General features: G+C 40.2%; 1 pseudogene; it reads right to left on the reverse strand.

Annotated features, from left to right (window-relative positions):
• Positions 1 to 7741: 7741 nt before the first annotated feature.
• On the reverse strand, positions 7742 to 8468 carry LOC114497053 (annotated as a pseudogene).
• Between the last annotated feature and the right edge of the window lie 481 nt (positions 8469 to 8949).

The raw sequence follows: 8949 nt of genomic DNA on the forward strand, positions 1-8949 counted from the left end.
TCAGAGTAAACAGGTACAAAGTATTTTCTGATTCCTAGCTATTATTGCTGCCTACACTTCATCAATTCCCACCCACACACCAGGCACCTGCACTTTGTACAGTTCTCCCTGAAGTTATGTTATTTTAAATTTTAATTGTGTTTGAATAAGAGGGTGTGGCAAGAGAGGTGCCCACTGTTAATCAGTAATAGAGCTACAGATAAACAAGGTGCTCCCAGCTGCGCCGGGCACCCTTTGGCTCTCCGTCTTCCCCAAAACAGCCACTGAAATGTGACTGTTTGATTCCATTTATGCTTTTGGCTGTCTTCTCATCCCAAAAAGCTAGACCACAGGTGTCAATTCCCTCCTCTCCATTTGGCCGGTTGCTTAATGCCTTGAGTGGATTAGACAACATAATGCTCACTAATCCTACCCCGGCTGTTTTCCAACAGTCAGACCGGACGTGAGCACCGCTGGGCTTGATAATGGCCCCTGGAGTCATTCAGTCCTTCTTCATTCAAAATGCTGGGCACCTAGAATAAGCCTGTTTGTGCGGTGTTACCAATAACAACACAGAACTCTTACTCATGTGCTAGGCACTCCTTGTGCATTATCTCGATCCCAGGACAACTCTTGGAGGAAGATATTCTTTTCACCATTTTAAGGTTAAGTAAACCATGGCTCAAACAAGTCAAATACCTCTCCTAACTTTACATAAGAAACGTCAGATCTGAGATTTGAACCCAAGTATACACTTAACACAAAAGCCTGTACTCCTAGTCATTACCCTATGCAGCTTCCTCGGAGAGGGGCATGGTTTTCAACCTCGGGGAGTTCCCATATTTATATTAACTAATATGAGGTCCTTTAAAAATCTCTGCCATCTCTGGATGTGTTTCTGTTTTTAGTCTTTCCCTCCTGATAGTTTATCACATTCTCCTCCTTCTCATATTTAGCAGTTTGTGTGCTTTGTGAGCATTGAATGTTGTGCTTCATGGACGCTATGTTGTAGAGCATCTATATTTTGTTGTCTTCCTTTAAAAAATGTTAAGACTTTTCTTCTCTTGGACATCATTTCATTTAATTTGGATTAGCCCGATCTTGTCCGAGCTTTGTTTTTCACTTTTCTTAGAGCTGGTCTGGAGTTCCCTCATTCAATAATTAAAATAGTCCTATTCTTAAGGCATGGAACTTTGGGGATCTGAACACAAGCCCCCGAGTAAACATCAAGGTCTCTCGACTTTGTCTGGTCAGAACTCTGTGACTACAGGGATCTCTACTCTTATAACCCATAAGTAGCTGTTTCCTCCCAGGCCGTGTTGGACAGGCATCTTCCTGCACACATGCGCCTTAGCGCTCAGCCAAAGACTGGACTTCCGTTAATGGAATGCCTTTGAACATTTCTTGGGCTACTTTTTTGTGTACATCTGTCTTCTCTTCTACCCTGCCTTGCAAATTACAGTTACTAGAGTAGTCTAGAAGGAGAGGAAGTAGTCTCTGCTTCTTTGCCTCAGCAAGATCTTATGCTCTGCGTAGGCTCCACCTCCCTGCATCATGGTTGGCAAAGGTGTCCAGACTGAAGTTGTGTTGAACATGGAGCTCACCTCATATATTACTATTTTGTCAAAGATCACAGATAAGCACTGTCTGTTGTTCAATACCTAAAAACAGTTGATTCATGTATTTTGCTAATTTTATAGTTGTATAAAGTGGGGGAGTAAGCCTAAAACAAATTACTCCATTATGGACAGACCTGGAAAGGCTAGACATTATATATATATTATCAATCTGTCAATCTCTGAATTTCACTGGAGTTTTAGTCTAATTACATTTATTGTGATTATTGGTATATCTGATTTGTTTCTACTAATTTTTTTTGCTATATGTTTTGCTTACACATGATTTTCTTTTCTTATTTTTTCCTTTAAAAAACTTTAAAGTTGACCTGATTGACGTGGCTCAGTGGATTGAACACTGGCCTGAAAACCAAAGGGTTGCCAGTTCAATTCCCAGTCAGGACACATGCCTGGGTTGCAGGCCAGGTCCCTAGTTGGGGGTGTGGGAGAGGCAACCAACTGATGTATCTCTCACACATCGATGTTTCTCTCTCCCTCCCTTTCTCCCTCCCTTCCTCTCTCTCTAAAAGTAAATAAATAAGAGAAAAATAAAAAATATTAAAGTTGTTTTTGTTTGTTCTTTTGTTTTATTTCATTTTGTCCCTGTACAATTTTTTTTTCACCTGAGGATATGTTTGTTTGTTTTTATTGATTTTAGAGAGGAAAGGAGAAAGCAAAAAAAAAAAAAAAAAAAGAGATACAGAGAGAAATAGAGCAACATCCATGTGAGAAACAGCAATTGGTTGCCTCCAGCACACACCTGACCAGGGAATGAACCCATACCCTAGATATGTGCCCTGACCAGGGATTGAACCCACGACCTTTTGGTGTACAGGACAATGCTCCAATCAACTGAGCCACTTGGCCAGGGCCTCTCTACAAATTTTTAAGGTCTACATTCTACATTCTATTTCCATTCTTTTGCTAGTTATTCTTGAAAAGTTTAACATGCATACTTATATCAACAATTCTATAGTTCACATCTGCTTCTCTGCTAAATAATACAAAGTTTTAGAATATCTCTGAGTCCTCCATTCCTAACTTATAAATTGCTATCCAGTATTTTTATTTAGTTCTTTCAAAAGCATACAAATTAAGCATTATAACAATTACTTTATATAAATAATGTTCATTTAATGTTATCACAGGCTTACTGATTTCTTTGCTCACTATTACTTGTGGGATCTCAGGTCTTTATTCTGAGGTAATTTTTCTTCTAAAATAAGTCATTTTTTAGAACTTCTTTTGATGAAGTTCTGTTGTGGCAGATTCTCTCAGATATGAATCTCAAAATAGCTTTATTCTGCCCTTATTCTTGAAAGGTAATCGGGCTAACACATAATTTGAAGTTGACAGTTACTTGCCAGTTCCAGGCTGACAGTTATGTTCTTTGAGCACTTTGAAGATATTGTCAATAAATATATATTTTTAACCTGAGTTGTAAAGTCTGCAATCAGTCAAATTGTCATTCATTTATAGATAACTTTTTCTCTTGTGCTGCTTTTAAAATAGCATCTTTGTGTTCTGGAGTTTTACTATAAAGTACCTAGGTCTAGAGTTCTTTTTATTTATCAAGTTTGCTATAAATGATGTTTGGGAGTATTTATCAGTTTATATGCTTTGTCAGAATTTAAAAATTATCATCCACTAACTCATCAAATATTTCTTCTCTATTCTCATAATTTATCCCCAGAAATGTATAAATTAGATTTATTATTCTATTTTCCATGTCTCTTAATCCCACTCTCATAATTTCTATCTCCTTGTTTCCCCAATTATGTTCCGTGTAATTTATTTTTGTCTAATTTCCATTATATTCTTTCTTAAAAAAATTGTATTTATTTACTTCTTAGAGAAAGGGGAAAGGAGGGAGAGAAACATCAATGTGTGAGAGAAACATCGATTGGTTGCCTCTTGCATGCCCCGCACTCCAGGCCTGCACCCTAACGGGGATCAGACCTTCAGCTTTTGGGCTGACCAGTTGGCACTCAAACCACTGAGTCACACCAGCCAGGGCTATATCCTCTCTTTTTTTTTTTTTCACATCTAGTTTATTTGTGGCCACCTCTTTAACATTTTGTGAAATTCAATTTGAATTTAATTTGTTTCATCCATTGTATTCTTATCTTCCATGTTTTATCTGCCGTTTAATCCATACCTTTATATTTTAAGATGTCAACGATTATATTTTTAATTTTGAATTGCACTATTTTATTTCAAAAATTCCCCGTTACTCAGGATAGTCTCTTGTTGCTTGATCAGTTTTGTAATTCCATTTGAAAATTTCTTCCAGTATTTTATACAGTTATTTTACATTTTAATTTTATAATTTCAATATCTGAAGACCACGCAGGTCTACACCTGGCTGTTGCTCTGACTCTTAGTCACAGCGGCTTATTTTCTCTCATGTTTGCGGATCTCTGATTGTAAGATTGTATATACAGAGGTGGGCAGCAGCAGGCTTACAGTGCTAAATACATGAGTTTCTTCTCATTTTATTATTTATTAATTATCGTATAATTTTCTATATATAAACTATATGAACAACTTATCTTTGGGGATCCTCAACTGGGGACTTTTTTATTCCTCTTTGCACCACCAGGAACTACCATCCTGGGACTACTTTGATTTTTTCAAATGCCTTTCCTTATTTAGGAATCTCAGGTTCAAAAAGCCTGTTTGGAACTTGGATCCATCGGCACACTGATACATCCACAGTAACCCTCAGGGCAACACCGGCCTCCAGGTTTCTTGCTCCTCACGCTCCCATCCCAGTTACAGTGCTTTTTTTAGGGACCCTAGGAGGTTTTTGTCTTTATTTATTGAAACTCCCATGACACAATAAAAAATTAACCTCTTCCAGAACCTCCTTGTTTGGGAGTCACAGGCACATTACAGTGTCTGGCCTCCCACAGTGACACAAGTCACAGACCTCAAAACTGCCCCTTTCTCCTTTTCTTTGACAATTGATTCATGTGTACGTCAGGATCGTGACAGTAAAGAAGGGAAAACATGCATTTGAAAACTGATTCAGATATATATTCTCAAAGAGTGAAATCACAATAAATGGGGTATAGTATACATCTGAGTAAAGATTCAGATATGAATGTGAAAGGAAAGCACACCACAGTATTTACTGTAGCAGGGGACTGGAAACTAAACTAGGTAAGAGTGGATGACCTTCCAGGGGATGCTGAATGACAATTAGACCCTATGGATACTCTGGCCCTGGAGACGCTAACTGACTATGGCTGGAGGCTGAGAGTCCTGGGTCCGCCCTGGAGCAGAAGGCCCCACCCAGGGCAGGGAACAGGGAAATCAGCAGTTTTGGTGTATATGTGGGGCTGTAGGGAGACCAGCTGGATATATCAGGGGTTAAATGGAGGCATCTAGTCTTCATCTGCCCTTAAGATACAGGCCAAAATTTAGAAAAAAAGCAAGCCCTGGCTGGTGGCTCAGTTGCTTAGAGCTGGAGCTTCTTCCCATGGATTCAAAGGACTTGGGTTAGATTTCCGGTCAGGGCACATACCGAGGTTGCAGGTTTGATCCCAGTGGGAGCGTTTATGAAAAGGCAATCAATCAACATTTCTCTCTCCTCCTCCTCTCTCTCGAAAAGCAATGAAAAAATGTCCTCAGAGAGGATAAAATAATAATAATGAAATGATAATGTGGCTAATTTTGAAACCAGAAAAGCCAGTGTTCATGCTGCCTGTCACCTACCAGACCCAATAAGCAGAGACAGGGACTTAATTTCTATGGACGCTTTATTCAGATGGTCAGCAATCTGAGAAGACGGTGGGTTTGTACCCTAATAGACCATCTTAAATTCCATTTTAAACTGATGCATTTTTTACGGAGAAGAAAAGTGTAGGTGAGGGGTTTGGAATTCAGGGAAAAAGGTAATCAGATAAAAGTGACAGCATTCCATCATCTGTGTCCAGGGCGGTAGTCTTTATCTGTGTCCTGGGTGCAATAGCTTTTTACATACATTGATAACTAATCTTATTAGCTCTTATCTGACACAAATTTTTCCGGCATTTGAGTTTCCCATCATTCCCATCATCCCACTGTTAGTTTAAACCAGGAGTGTCCAAACTTTTGGCGTCTCTGGACCACACTGGAAGAAGAGTTGTCTTGGGCCACACATTAAATATACAAACACTAATGGAAACTGATGAGCAAACTAAAAAAGGTTTTAAGTAAATTTACGATTTTGTGTTGGGCCACATTCACAGCCATTCTGGGCCACATGAAGCCTGTGGTCTGTAGGTTGGACACCCCTTGTTTAAACTACCTTATATCTATGAGACCATTTTCATAAGGAAGTAGTGATTTTGTTGTTGAGCATGTGTCTGAGCATTAGACCGTCTGGTAGAGGGCTTAGGAATACATTTAATTGCAGAGCCACATGAGGGCCACATTGTAGGCAACAACAAGCTATGATAAAGGACAAAACAGTTTTCAGCACAGTTGACAAAAGTTGCACACTCTCCAGCTGGGGCTACACTAGTGACTTTAAGGAAAACATTTCTCTGTCCTTTAGAGTTACCACAGGTCCCCGGTTATAAATCTCAGAGCAGGTTATTTTCTTATTGATATGCTTAAACAAAGTATAATTTCAAAACCTTTTCGGAAGTACAAACACCTATAAGACATGTAGCAAAAGTTTGTTCAGCATACCTTCCTCCTGCAAGACAAAATTCAGAAAGTTTAGAACATTTTTGCTAAATATACCCAAATATTTTCATCTCATGTGAAAGGAACAAGCTTTCCATAACATGGGGTTAAGCAAAAAGTAATAAAAAGAATATAAATCATTGTTTCCAAAAGATGACTTTCAGATCTTCTTGAGGTTCAGTAGCCCACTGCGCCTCTGGTGATTTCTTTACTCTTGTGTGACGAATCCAAGGTTTTATTTCTGCCAACTTCACCATGGTGGGGGGCGATGAGGAGCATGTCCCAGGGTTCGGTCTGCTTTTCTTCTAGTTGGTTCTCCAGAGGTGCTGTCATCCAAGTGTTGGGTGGCACATCCTCAGGCTCTAGGGAAGGTAGTGAATCTGCAGGGGAGAGGCTTCTAATATAAGCAAGGTCATTAATTACAGCTAAGTTCTGACTTAAATATTGCACAGTTCCTCACCTTCACTTCTTGATCTATATGCATATCTCCCACCCCAATCACAGCCTGAAATGGTCACCTTTACACAATCTCATAAAGACTCAACTGAAGCCCACTTTGAGGAGCCCCCCTTATCCTGAGCAGGGCAATAGGTAAAGCCTGACCCCAATGGAGATGAGCTTCTTGACACAGCTTGGCTATATTTTTCTTCAAGGTGTGATTCATCTTCTCTACCTTCCCAGAGCTTGAAGTCTCCACGCCATGTGGAGTTGCCACTTGATTCCTAGAAATTTACTAACTTTCCATGTAATTTCTGAACTGAAAGCAGGTCCATTATCACTAAGGATGCTGCTGGGTAGGGCAAAGCGAGGAATTATTTCCTTCAGTATGCCTTTCACTACCTCAAGGATTTCTCCATTCTAGTAGAATAGGATTCTACCCATCCTGAAAAAGTGTCAACAAAGACTAGCAAATATTTCTACCTTGGACCCTTGACATCTGGGTAAAGTCTATTTGCTAGTCCTCAAATGGCCTCTGTCCGTGGTATTGTTTCCCTTTTTTCTTTTAATGGGGATCTGTCTTGGGGTTGTTGTTCTGGCACACAACCCATCTAGCAATTACTTTTCATATAGCTTTAGAAATTCCAGGACCTCTGAGCCATAATTTAATACGCATGGTTTGTGAGTTCCTTACATAGTGAGTGGCCTTATGCAAACACTTCATGGCTGGCCCTACTTACTGTTCGGGAAGCAGTATAACTTCTTTCTTATTCTCTCTCCTTCCATTCTCAGGATCTTTTTCATCAAAACCCCAGCTCTCAGCTTTCTCTAAGTCTGCAGTTGAATATTCAGAGTCAAAATTGTGACAAGTCTAAAATAGGTACCAAAGGCATTATAAACATTCCTTTTCTTTTTCACTTTAAAAAGAAAGTCCGCTCTGATTTTCAATGGGGGGTACAATTCTCCTATAGCCAATATGGCCTGGCTCTTTTTACAGGCTGGTTATTTTTTGAGAAATACTTCTATAACATTCAGTTCTGTATGCTTTTTAAATCAGAGTCACTGCTACTGCTCGAGGAGTCTGCTGACATCACCTCGACATCATCTTCATTTTCCTTATGGTGCCCTGGAGGTTCTGACAGAAAGTCCCTGCGGTGATTTGGTGGTAATCTGTTCATTGCCATATCACCTGACTGCCAGAGATACTGTGGAGCAAGGACATATGGCAATCTGCCTGCTGCCAGTGCATCCCCAGGTAAGTGACCAGTCACACCATTCGTGGAAGGATTGTTCATTTGACCCATAATCCACTTCTCATCTCTAAATCAGTTGGGTATGGTCTCTGTGGATCCCCTGGAACCCAGGCCAGTGTGGCACACATAGTGTCACTTGCACTAATCCTATGTGCATACTTAATTATTTCTTCAGAGGAGATAGCACCTTGTCTTGCCTTTTCTATTGACTTCAGTTTTTCTTTTGCTTGGTATACAGCCATTGCGAGTAACTGTTCAGCTTCCTTTAGCTGTTTTTGTAGTTGCTGAATATCACCGTCTCTCTCTTCAAACCTCTTTTTCTAAAACTTGCATTTCATGATGGATTTTTCCCTGATTAAATGCCAGTTTCATTAGTTTTTGAAATTCCCCATCCCTGTGAATTAAAACTCCAGCACCTGGTGTTCCTCTCCAGCCCGTAACAACTTTTGGTTTCTTGAAATTGCCAGCATTTCTGAGTTCCCTCGACAAGACCTCCAGGTCCTCCTGTGAAGACAGTGCTGCTCCCGTGTGCTGCTCCGGAATGCTGCGCCCCCCCCTCTCACCCAGCCTGATGAGAACGCTGCCACGCTTCCCACAGACCCACCTCGGCTTCCATAAACGTTCCTTTAGCAGCCTCTTTTGTTGCTCCATCAGCCAGATTGTTTCCTCTAGCCCTTTCAGTGTCCTCTTTCAGTATCCTCCCTCTGGAGAATGCATAACTGCCACCTGCAAAGGTACCTGAACCGTCTCTAATAATTTTAAAATTTCTGCTGCATGCTTAATCTCCTTTTTATTGGGGATTAATGGTTCTTTCTCATTCCAGATGGAACCATGTGGTTGCAAAATTAGGAAAGCTTACCTTGAGTTGATACACACATTCACCCTCTTTTTGTGTGACAATTCTAGTGCCCTCATTGATGCAATCAGTTCAGCTTTCTGAGCAGAGGTTCCTGGCAGCAAGGCCTTGACCTCAATTATTCCTTCAA

The sequence above is a fragment of the Phyllostomus discolor genome, chromosome 5 (genome assembly GCF_004126475.2).
Source record: "Phyllostomus discolor isolate MPI-MPIP mPhyDis1 chromosome 5, mPhyDis1.pri.v3, whole genome shotgun sequence".
Classification (NCBI taxonomy): Eukaryota; Metazoa; Chordata; class Mammalia; order Chiroptera; family Phyllostomidae; genus Phyllostomus; species Phyllostomus discolor.